The sequence below is a fragment of the Tachyglossus aculeatus genome, chromosome 2 (assembly GCF_015852505.1).
Source record: "Tachyglossus aculeatus isolate mTacAcu1 chromosome 2, mTacAcu1.pri, whole genome shotgun sequence".
Lineage (NCBI taxonomy): Eukaryota > Metazoa > Chordata > Mammalia > Monotremata > Tachyglossidae > Tachyglossus > Tachyglossus aculeatus.
In genome coordinates, this window is record NC_052067.1 from 103,272,711 (window position 1) to 103,285,623 (window position 12,913).

A 12,913-nucleotide genomic window follows, 5' to 3' on the forward strand; every position below is an offset into this window, starting at 1 on the left:
TGGAGCTCACAGTCTTAATCCCCATTTAACAGATGAGATAACTGGAGCACAGAGAAGTTTAGTGACTTGCCCAAGGTCACATAGCAGATAGGTGCTCTATCCATTAGGCCGTGTTGCCTCTTACACTTTCCTCATCTGTAAAATGAGGATTCAGTGCCTGTTCTTCCTCCTATTTTAAATGTGAGACCCATGTAGTCAAGGACTATATCCAACCTGATTAATGAGATCTTCTCCAGAGCTTAGTACAGTGCTTAGGAAATAGTAAGCGCTTAACAAATACCAGTTATTATTACTAGAGGTAGTAGTACTAGTGGTATCAGGAGTATGTAAGGATGAAATAACTGAATAAATCATTGAATATATAATTGAATATATATTGAACATATGTAGATGAGAAGCAGGGTGACCTAGTGGAAAGAGCATGAGTCTGGAAGTCAGAGGACCTGGGTTCTAATCCTGGCACTGCCACTTGGCTGCTGTGTAATCTTGGGCAGGTCACTTAAATTCTCTGTGCCTCAGTTACCTCACCTGTAAAATGTGGAATAAGACTGTGAGCCCGACATGGGACAGGGACCGTGTCCATCCTGATTATCTTGTATCTACCCCAAAACTTAGTGTAGTGTCTGACATATAGTAAGCACTTAACAAATGATTGGAAAAAAAAATTCTTTGAAGTGAAATCATCGAGCAATTTAATTTTTTAATGTGTTCAATTAAAAAATTGTGGACACCATTTCTCCATCCCAAGTGACCTATTTAATGAAGCAGGGTAGTGATTAGGTTGGTTTAAAGTTTGTAGCAAGGTCCATCACAAAATCCACCATGAAATAATTCCTGAGTGAGCGATTCCGGAGCCCTCTTCAGCTCATTGGATGTTGGCTTCCATCCCAGCCATGTGGCAGCATTACATGGTGATTGACATTCTAGGATTAATAAGCACTAAGTATGAAGCATCCTCTCTGGAAATCCAGACTAAGTAATCGACCAAGAGAATTCTCACCGACCCAGCATCTTTCCCCCAAATATTCCCAGTCAAGAATCGAGTAATCACCCAAAGTACAGCCTTTCGGCTAGATTCATAATTAAGCAAGGCTATAGATGACAGCATAATTTAGTGCGGAGGCAATTTGCTGCTAAAATGCCAAGCCGTGAGCAGCAACCACCCTGCCTAAAAGAAGAGTCATAACTGAAGGAGGTAATGAAGCTCATTTGCAAGGGAAATGCAACATTTGCAAAAACTAAGCTGATTGCCTCTCTTTAAGAAGGGAAAAAAGAAAGCCGTACTTTCAGCCCGAGAATCACTCTCTGAGATTGATTGGGCTCCGCAGAGAAGGTGGAAACTCAATTGAGTTTAGAGGTAATTAAAAGGCAGTTCCTTTCAGGCATTAGAAATCTGAAGAAGTGTGGCCTGATGGAAAGAGTACAGGTCTGAGAGAGGTGCCACTTGCCTGCTTTGTCACCTTGGGCAAGTCACTTAAATTTTCTGTGCTTCAGTTTCCTCATCTGTAAAATGGGGATTAAATACCTGTTCTGTCATCTGCTTAGACTGGGAGCCCCATGTGGGACAGGGGCTGTGTCTAACTAGGTTATCACTGTGTATATACCCCAATACTTAGTACGGTGCTTGGCACACAGTACGTGCTTAATAAATGAACGATATAATTCATTCATTTATTCAATCATATTTATTGAGCGCTTACTGTGTGCAGAGCACTGTACTAAGCACTTGGAAAGTACAAGTTGGCAACATATAGAGACGGTCCCTACCCAACAGTGGGCTCGCAGTTTAGAAGTTACTATTATTGTCATAATTATTAGCTGAAATGGATAAAACATTGGTTTGCTCTGAGGTAGTGTGTCAGCAGGGTAGCCAAATAAGCTGCCCTTTGTTGTGTTACAACAGTAAGGACGATGGGCAAAAGACAACACAACATATTTTAAGAGAATTGACAAACAGTGCCTGGTGTGGTACAAAATGCAAAATGTCAGTCAACAATCAATCGATGGTATGTTTTTATGTATTTATTTTATTTTTAATGGTATTTGTTAAGTACTTACTCTGAGCCTTCTACTGTACTAAGCACTGGGAGATACAAGCTAATCAGGCTGGACACAGTCCGTGTTCCACGTGGGGCCCCCAGTCTTAATTCCCATTTTACAGATGAGGTAACTGAGGCACAGAGCAGGTTAAGTGACTTAGCCAAGGTCACATATTGAGCACAGAGCACTGTACTAAGCACTAGGGAGACTATAAGGCAGCAGATTGCAAGAGTCATAAGGGAACACAGATAAAACAATGTCAGGGTCAAATCTCTTAAGTATGGCTCTATGAAACACCGAAAAGAAAAATGCAAAGCTGTAGAAATGAGAAGATAAAGGATGGAATGCATCTCTCTTCCCTAGCCTATATCAGACCACTGGCCCAAGGGCTACCAGAGTTCCATGTCTCCCAGGAATCGGTCCTTTCAACCCCACAATCAATCAGTTAATCAATCAGTGGTATTTGGAACACTATGATCAGTCCTTAAGAAAGTACAATTGAGTCAGAAGACACTATCCCTTCTCTCAAGGAGCTTACAACCTAGTTGGGGAGACATACTGTTAAAATAAATTACACCTAGGGAAAACAGCCGAGTATGGGGTTACGGATATAAGGGCAGTAGGGGTGAAATGAATAAAGAATGCTTAAGTGCAAAGGTAGCTCAGAAGGGTGGGTGAATATGGTGTGGAAAAAAGAGGGTCGTCAAGATTGGCATCTTGTAGGACATACAAGCTCACTGTGGGCAAGGAATGTGTCTACCAACTCTATTATACTGCACTCTCCCAAGTGCTTAGTACAGTGCCTGCACACAGCAAGTGCTCAATAAATACCATGGATTGATTGATATGATTTTAGAATGGTTTTGCTAATGAAAAGAGTGGTGGCCTGTTGGATACGAAGGGTATGAGAGTTCCAGATCAGAGGTAGGATGTGGACGAGGGGCAGATGGTGAGAGAGAGGCAGACCAGAGTAAGTAGGTTGATTTGTTTTAGAGAATGAAGTGTTTTGGCTGCGTGACTAGCAAGGTAAGATATCAATCAATCAATCAATCAATCATATTTATTGAGTGCTTACTGTGTGCAGAACACTGTACTAAGCACTTGGGAAATACAAGTTGGCAACATATAGAGACAGTCCCTACCCAACAGTGGGCTCACAGTCTAGAAGGGGGAGACAGAGAACAAAACCAAACATATTAACAAAATAAAATAAATAGAATAGATATGTACAAGTAAAATAAATAAATAAATAGAGTAATAAATATGTACAAACATATATACATATATACAGGTGCTGTGGGGAAGGGAAGGAGGTAAGACGGGGGATGGAGAGGGGGACGTGGGGGAGAGGAGAGGTAGTCAGTCAATCAATCAATCATATTTATTGAGCCCTTACTATGTGCTCTGTACTAAGCACTTGGGAGAGATATTTCTGGGCAGGATGGGAGAGTTCCAGATGGGGCAGGAGGAGATTAGGAATGTAGAGGAGCAGGGGAAGTGTTAGGGAGATTACAACTGATGGTTTCTATTCTATTGGTGAAATAGGTGGCAAGGTCACTGGGGCAAGAGATCAGAGAGGAGAGGGGATGGGAGTTTGAGGAGGGAATTACAAGTCTGAAACAGCTGTTTTGGGCAAAGGGTGTGGGAATCAGTAAGGATCGAAAAGCATTTTTTTCTGGACAGAATTGTCCAGGTCAGATTGCCTGGGCAAACTTTAGCCTTGATCAGACTAGCTTGGGTCAGATCTAACCCAGGTCATTTTTAACTCAGGTTAGGTTATCCTAGATCTTCAACCTGGGTCAGATTAACCTCGGTCAGATTTAATCAGGGCCAGATTAGCCTGGCTCAGATTTAACCCGGGCCAGGTGAACCTGGGTCAGATTTAACCAAGGTCATATTAGCCTGGGTCACATTTAATCCAGGCCATCTTTAATCCCCTGCAGTTTATCCTAGGTCATATTTAACCCAAGTCTGATTAGCTGGGTTAGATTTAACCCAGGTCAGATACACTTAGGTGATATTAACCCAGGTCAGAAAAACCCAGGTAATGTTAACCCAGGTCAAATTAGTCAAGGACAGAACAGCCCACACCAGACTAAACCAGTTTAGATTAACCCAGGCCTGATTAACCAGGGTCAGTTTTATCCCATAAACCCACATCAGATTAGCCTGGGTTAGAGTTAAACCATGTCAAATTGACCCAGGCCTGATTAACCACGGTCACTTTTCCCTAAACCAGTTTAAACAAGATTGAGAGGTTAACTCAAATCAGTTTAGCCCTGCATCAGATTATCTAAAGATTAACTAAAGTCATATTAGATTAAATTAAATTACATTAAACCTACACCATGAGAATGATATTCCTGGGCTAAAGTGTTCATCTTTCCAAAGTATTTAGTGAAAACTCCAACAGAAAAGATCATCCACTGGCAGTTGCCCATATCAAGCAGATCCAATAAAATACACTGAATTAACGTCACATACCAGAGATTGAAGTTCTCTCGATAAAACCCAGTGGATTTTGATAATTACCTTATTTGAGTTTTCAAATTTGGATAGACTTTTTGGACAATAGCATGCAAATTCACGTGAAGCATTAGGCAACTGTCTGCAAAATGTAGTTGAATCCAGGCTACTTGTCTCCTGGTTTGTGGGTTTGATAAATAAAGGTTCCTGGGATTAAGGTTTCAGGCGCCGTACCTCTGTGCCACAGAAGGAATGTTCTACTTTCTTCCCTTCCACTTTTCCCACCCCCTGACATCGGGGAATTTCTCAAGGATGATCCACTGGGTCAGAGAAACAGTGAGGTCTATTGGAAAGAGCTAGAATCAGGGAGTCAGAGGACAAGGGTTCAAATCCAGACTCTGCTCCTTGTCTGCTGTGTGATCTTGGGAAAGCCACTCGACTTCTCTGTGCCTCAGTTTCCTCATTGGTAAAATAGAGATTAAATCCTGCTCAGATTACGGGTCCCATGGTGGGGCAGAGACTAAATCTAACCTGATTATCTTGTATCTACCACAGTGCTTGGCACATAGTAAGCAGTTAACAAGTACCATTAAAAAAAGAGAGAAAAAGAGCTTTTATGTGGAATCTATATGTGTTAAAAACCAGAATCATAATAATAATAATAATAATAATAATAATAATAATGGCATTTGTTAAGCGCTTACTATGTGCAAAGCACTGTTCTAAGCACTGGGGAGGGGAAACAAGGTAATGAGGTTGTCCCACGGGGGACTCACAGTCTTCACCCCCATTTTACAGATGAGGGAACTGAGGCTCAGAGAAGTTAAGTGACTTACCCAAGGTCACACAGCAGACATGTGGCAGAGCCGGGATTCGAACCTATGATCTCTGACTCCAAAGCCCGGGCTCTTTCTACTGAGTCACGCTGCTTCTCCTGAAGATAATTTGGTTAATTCCAAATTGGGTTGAAGTTGGTTTTTGTTTTGTTTTTTAACGGTATTGTCGGTTCAACCTTCACAACATCTCTAAAATCCATCCTTTCCTCTCCAATCAAAATGCTACCATGTTAATCCAAGCACTTATCCTAACCCACCTTGATTTCTGAATCAGCCTCCCTGTCTCCCGTCTCTCCCCACTCCAGTCCCTACTTCACTCTGCTGCCCGGATCATTTTTCTACAAAAACGTTCAGTCCAAGTTTTCTCACTCCTCAAGAAACTTCAGTGGTTGCCCAACCACCTCCATATCAAACAGAAAATGCTTACTTTTGGCTTTAAAGCACTCAATTACCATGCCCCTTCCTACCTCACCTCACTACTCTCTTAGTATAACCCAATCTGCACACTTTATTTCTCTAATGCTGACCTTCTCACTGTGCCTCCATCTTGCCTATCTCATTGCCAAGCCCTAGCCCATGTCCTGCCTCTGACCTGGGAGACCCTCTCTCTTCATATTCGACAGACAATTATTGCCTCCACGTTCAAAGCCTTATTGAATGCACATCTCCTCCAAGAGGCCTTCCCTGACTAAGTCCTCATTTCCATTATTCTCACTCCCTTCTGCATCTCCCTGTCTCGCTCTCTTTATTCACCATCCCCGCTCCCAGCCCAAAGCACTTATGTACAGTGTGGCTCAGTGGAAAGAGCAAGGGCTTTGGAGTCAGAGGTCATGGGTTCAAATCCTGGCTCCACCAACTGTCAGCTGTGTGACCTTGGGCAAGTCACTTAACTTCTCTGTGCCTCAGTTACCTCATCTGTAAAATGAGGATTAAAATTGTGTGAGGTGGGACAACCTGATCACCTTGTAACCTCCCCAGCGCTTAGAACAGTGCTTTGCACATAGTAAGTGCTTAATAAATACCATCATTATTATTATGTACATATCTATAATTATTTATTTTAATATCTGTCTCCCCTTCTAGACTGTAAACCTGGGAATATGCCTGTTGTACTGTTGAGTTGTACCCTCCCAAGCACTTAGTGTAGTACCCTGCACACAGTAGACTCTCACTAAATACGATTGATTGATTGGTTAAGTGCTTACTATGTGCTTGGCTCCGTACTGAGTGCTGAGATAGATAAACGCTTGTCAGGTTGGATACAGTCCCTGTTCCACATAGGGCTCACGGTCTCAATCCCCATTTTACAGATGAGGTAACTGAGGCCCACAGAAGTGAAGTGATTTGCCCAAGATCACACAGCAGACAAGTGGCAGAGCCGGGGTTAGAACCCCAGTCCTTCTGAATCCCAGGCTCCCGCTCTATCCATTAGGCCTGAGTGCTTCACTACATACTCATTAAACAGGATCAATCCCAGCCATCCTGCATTTCTAAAGATGGAAGCGCAGCCATTAACCAGGCCTCATTAATTAGGACTCATTGATTAATAATAAGTGACCTGCACCCACAGCCAGGCAGGATAAACAAACAGAACTTAATGTCAAACGAGCAGAGAGGGACAACACTAAAATTTATACCAGGAAACCTCCCAAACAAAGCACTTACCTCATTTTCCCTGGCCTAACTTCCCATCATCCTAATTAAAGGGGAATAAGCTTCCCAGGGTGGAGCCTGTTCTGAAAAGGCATTCTTCATTCACCCAGCATCAGAGATGGTGTGCAAAAATCCTTGGACCTTTATCTTGACCAGGCAGGGCATTGGCTTCATTCAGAATCACTCCCTAAAGCGGCAAGGACTCAAACCACTTTGCTCCCTGGAAAATGTAGTTTTTCTCCTTTTCTTCCCAACAACTATTTGACAGGATCTTTTGGATGACCTTTTGGATGAATAATGACCAACCATAATACTGAACTGTCAACAGTGGAGGTAGTAGAAATGGCCTCTCTCTGAGTCATAGCTTCCAAACATCTAATAATAATAATGGCATTTGTTAAAAGCACTTACTATGTACCAGGCACTGTACTAGCTAATTGGCTCAGGTGGAGTCTGACTGAGTGACACCATTACTCAGTCAGACCAAAATTCTTCCAGTCAGTATTCTGTCTGTGTCACAGCGTGCTTGGAGGAAACATGCCAGCTCTTCTAGGACAGGGAGAACTGAGTCTTTTACCTTTACTCTGCATTTTCAAGCATTTAATCAGTGCTCTGCCCACAATGAGTGTTCAATAAATGTTGTTTGTTGGGGAAGACCTTGGCTGTGACTCTTGGATTCTGGACAGCCCAGGAGAGCCAGAAGTCAATAAAAGGTTCTTTTAGCTGCAATGTACTGATGATCTCACTGTATTTTGCCTTCCCTTTTGTTCTTGGGTTGTTTTGCTTCTCCATATTAAATCCTTCCTCATGTGCCAATTGCCAGCTTCTCAGCCCCCTTCTAAAATTCAAAGCCCCATTAACACTAGGAACTGAGTCTTATTTATCCTTTTTCGATTATTCTCAGCACTCAGTACAGTGCTTGCACATAGAAGCAGCATAGCCTAGTGGATAAAACATGGGCCTGGGAATCAGAAGGACCTGGGTTCTAATCCTGGCTCCAACACCTGTCTGTTGGGTTACCTTGGGCTCTTCTCTGTTCTTCAGTTTCCTTGTTAAATGAGGATTGAGTCTGTGAACCCCATATTGAATTGGGACTCTGTCCAACCTTATTATCTTGTATCTACCCCAAAGCTTAGTACAGTGCCTGGCTCATTGTAAGTGCTTAACAAATACCATTTAAAAATAGAAGGTGCTCAATAAATACTACTAAGTGAATGAATCAACCAATCAATAGTATTTATTGAGCACTTATTTTGTGCAGAGGACTGTACTAAGTGCTTGGAAGAGTACAATACAATAGAGTGGGTAGACACCATCCCTACCCTCAATCAATCAATCAATTGTATTTATTGAGCACTTACAGTGTATAAAGCACTGTACTAAATGGTTGGGAAATTATAATATAACAGAGTTGGCAGACACATTCCCAGCCAACAGCAAGTTTACAATCTGAAGGAGGCACTTACCATCAAGTGGCGTTTCCCAAGGCAAAACTATGTCTTTAGTTTTGTTCTCTAAACCCTTCCTAATGAAATCCGGTATTTAGTTGACTTCAGTTTCAGTTAACACCTATGTGCAAATGACTCCCAAATTTCACTCATTAGCCCCAAGATACTCACCAGGTTTATAATCACAATTTCTTGTCCCCAAGAAATCTTCTCCATATACCTCTCCAAGCAATACCTTATACTCACTGGGAGAACCAACGTGGCTCAGTGGAAAGAGCCCGGGCTTTGGAGTCAGAGGTCATCGGTTCAAATTCCGGCTCCGCCACTTGTCAGCTGTGTGACTTTGGGCAAGTCACTTCATTTTCACTTCACTTCTCCGGGCCTCAGTTCCCTCATCTGTAAAATGGGGATGAAGACTGTGAGCCCCCTGTGGGACAACCTGATCACCTTGTAAACTCCCCAGCGCTTAGAACAGTGCTTTGCACATAGTAAGCACTTAATAAATGCCATCATTATTATTATTATACTTCCCATATCCACTCTGTCTGTCATTGGTCTTGCTATTTCTTCCACAATACTTCCCAGCTCTCCTATCCATACTTATGAGCAACCTGATTCAAGTTTTCAGCATCTCCCAACTAACATTTTCCATCAGTTTCCTCCCTGGTCCCCCTGCTTCCAGCCTATCCCCTCTCCAGTCTATCCTACTGGATCATCTTCCTGAAACATCATTTAGAACATATCACACAGCTCCTTGAATCCCTCCAAAAGCTCCCCATTTTCTGCCACATTAAACAAAAGATCCTGACCATTGTCTTCACATCTCCACACTAGTTTTCTCCTTATTTTTTACCAGTTCTCTCCACCAGATATTCCACAGCTGACTCCTCCTAAGCTAACTTCCTAACCGAGATGCAGCACAGCTTAGTAGATAGAGCACGGGCCTGTGAGTCAGAAGGAACTGGGTTCTAATCCTGACTCTGCCGCATGTCTGCTGTGTGACCTCGAGCAAGTCACTTCACTTCTCTAGGCCTCAGTTACCTCAACTGTAAAATGGGGATTAAGAGTATGAGCCCCATGCGAGACAGATTAACTTGTATCTACCCTGTTTAGAACAGTGCTTGGCACATAGTAACCATTTACCATGTACCATAACTATTATTATTTTACCTCACTCTCAACTCTCCTGTCTCCAACCTATGTCCAATGCCCTTCTCTCAAAGTAGAATTCCCTCTCTGCTCAAATCCACCTGACTATGTTTCTTTCAGTTAGAAAACCCACCTCCACAAAGAGTCAAGTCCTAACCAAAGTCTACAGCTGCCTCAAACACGTCATCCCAAGAACTGTCTTTCACATTTATGTATGAATAGATGTAGGTAAACCATTAAATTATTATTGATGTACTTTCCTTATTTATTATTACCTTTAGTTTGTTTTTTTCCCCATGCGCTTGCTATTATGGGTTATGTCTTTTCTCTTGCTCACATTTGCCCCTCCACTAGGAGATCCACTCCCTGTGTTACTTTTATTGTACTTTCCCAAGCAGCTAGTGCAGTTCTTTACATAACTAGGTGTTCAATAATGCCATTAGTTATTTCATTTTGGCAGTCCACCGACAGATGGATGATTGATAAAACAGTTACCAACGACGCCAAGATCTCTTTCCTTTGCTATGACTGATAGTTCTCCTCCCATCCTGTAGCTAGAAGTTGGATTATTTTTCCCTAGGGGTTTGCACTTGATCACACTGAAGCTAAGGGTCTATTTTTCAGCCCACTCACTCAGCTCTATAAAGTCTGGAGTTTATCTCCATCGTCATGACACTGTGCCACCCCTAAGAGTTTAGTGTCATCTGCAAACCTCGATATTTCACTGTGTACCTCTTCTTCCATATCATTTACATAGATATTTAATGAAACTAATCCTTCAACAGATCTCTAGAGGTCCACACTATGCATACTTCTTCCTAAAAAGTGGTGTTTATCCCAGTCCCCTTTCACCTCTCTTTTCGCCAATTTTTGGGTCTTCTACGGAACATTCCCTCCTATCTTATATTCCTCCCTTTGTGTCAAATAGAAAACAAGGACCTGGTGATTTTTGTGTCACATAAACCTTGCTTTGTTCCATGTTTTCCTATCAGTGGATGTTTAAAAACCATGGTTGATGGCCTGGCTGCCTGTCTGACTGCACAGAGGGGTTACTCCAGGCTGAATTAGTAAACTTAGAGGGAGTCACATGGTCTCAGCCTCAAGAAAATCCAGTTTTAGGCCTCAGAACAGCCATTCTATAAATTTCCTGGACTTAGAAATCCCACAGGTGTGTGACCCTAGCTTAGTCTGAAGAGGAATCAATGAGGTGGGGTGGGGGTATATGTGCGTATGCGTTTGTATTTGTGCGTGTGTGTGTATGTGTTTGCGCACCCCATAATGGGAGATGGGGGGCGTGGGAAGGAAGAGAAAAACAAATCATCAGAGCAAAAGAGGGAAGGGGATTTGAAAGATAATTCCTGCTCGATAATTGAGTTAAAAGGACCCATACAGCTAAACAGCTGGTATGGAGAAATTCAGATACATGAAAGGACTAGAAGATAAACTCATGGGGAGGAAAATCTGCCTTAAACTGCCTGTCTTTTTTAGTGTTGAATGTATCATTAAGAGACTGCTATAAAAAACCATCCATAATATTGACCTAGAATGTAGTTAAACATACTGAGTATATGGATTTCTCTGTTGCTGAATACTTCATTTAACTCTGCTCCAAGTATCTGACTATTTCATGCAAGCTGTCTACCTATTATATTGATTTGGAGTGAAATCAATAATATGTTCATTGTGGAATTGCTATTCCAGCTCTTGTTGCTTATAGAATGGACAATATTTTTCTCAGTTTCCTAAATTCTTCTGGCTTTGACGGATCCAAGTAATTTGCTTCAGATGTCAATTTTTCAATTGTCACACACTCAATTTCTTCCTCCTTATCATTATTTAAACCTCCTCTTTCACAGTTTTCCTTCCTTCATTATCTGTCTTTCACCAGCTCCCTCTGAGAAGCAGTGCTGCATTAATGACAATATCCTCATATGGAAATACCCCACATCCTCTCATTTCTGAAACATTTCAAGTGTTTCCACCCGAGACCCCTGCTAGACTGCAGCGCTGCAGAGTCTCTTGCTCTGCACCACAGTAAGCGCTTGATAAATACCATCGATTGATTGACTGAATAAATTCAGCAATCATCGTGTCCCCATTTTTTTGATTACTTTTATAAGTGGTTTTTTTTTCTTTCAAGAAACGTGGTTTGATGCAGAAATTGTGTGTCTGGGAATCAGAAGGATCTGGGTTCTAATCACAGCTCCATCACCTATCTGCTGTGTGACCTTGGCCAAATCGCTTAACTGCTCTGTACCTCAATTACCTTATCTGTAAAATGGGGATTAAGACTGTGAGCCCCATATGGGACAGGGACTGTGTCCAACTTGATTATCGTGTATCTACCCCGGCTCTATGTGCCTGGCACATAGTAAGTGCTTAACAAATACCATTATTTTAAAAAATGAGATTTCTAATCATTCTTGTGCCTGAACAGGTAGCCAGAGCAGTGAGATAGAGCATTTTCTGACCAGTGAACTGCATTAGTAGGAACTCAACAAACACTGTTGATGATGATCTGCTTTGGCACTTAGCAAGTAGCCTAACCAGCTATGTCAAATAGATGTCAGATTACTACTACTGATATCCCAATGTCATTGTAATAGGTATTCAATCCTATTTGGTGGGAGGTATTTCCTTATCTACACGTTATATATTGTAAACTATTTATTTATATTAATGCCTGTCTCTTCCTCAAGACCGTAAGCTCTTTGTGGGCAGGGAATGAGTCTACCAGCTCTGTTGTATTGTGCACTTCCAAGCACTCAGTACAGTGCTCTGCACATAGTAAGCACTCAAACAAGACCACTGGTAATGATGATGATGATGAGGTAGAAGTCCCCCAATGATAACAGGTGGCCCAATGCTTGAGTGTTGAGAAGCTGAGGACCTGGGAAAGTAGAGGTTTTCTTGAATAGCTACCAGACAATGGCTCCAAGCTTCCTGGTGCCATTGCTGGAGACAGAATAATAATAATAATAATAATATTGGTATTTTGTTAAGCACTTACTACGTACGAAGCACTGTTCTAAGCGCTGGTTACTGGATGGACCCTGGGTCTGACCCAAGAATGGTGCCGCTTCCTCTCCTCCTTCCCATCCCCTACCTCCTTCCCCTCCCCACGGCACTTGTATATATTTGTACAGATTTATTACTCTATTAATTTTACTTGTTCATATTTACTATTCTATTTATTTTGTTAATGATGTGCACATAGCTATAATTCCATTTGTTCTGATGATTTCGACACCTGTCTACATGTTTTGTTTTGTTGTCTGTCTCCCCCTTCTAGACCGTGAGCCCATTGTTGGGTAGGGACCC

The 12,913-nt window shown here is 42.0% G+C and overlaps 1 protein-coding gene across 1 annotated transcript in view; it reads right to left on the reverse strand.

Moving 5' to 3' along the window:
- The window catches only part of NCK2 (NCK adaptor protein 2), a 308,554-nt gene extending 299,890 nt beyond the window's left edge, over nucleotides 1–8,664 (reverse strand). Inside the window, exon 1 of the mRNA XM_038742303.1 lies at nucleotides 8,615–8,664. The gene's annotated coding sequence lies outside the window, so the exon portion shown is untranslated. The remainder of the gene's footprint in view (nucleotides 1–8,614) is intronic.
- Between the last annotated feature and the right edge of the window lie 4,249 nt (nucleotides 8,665–12,913).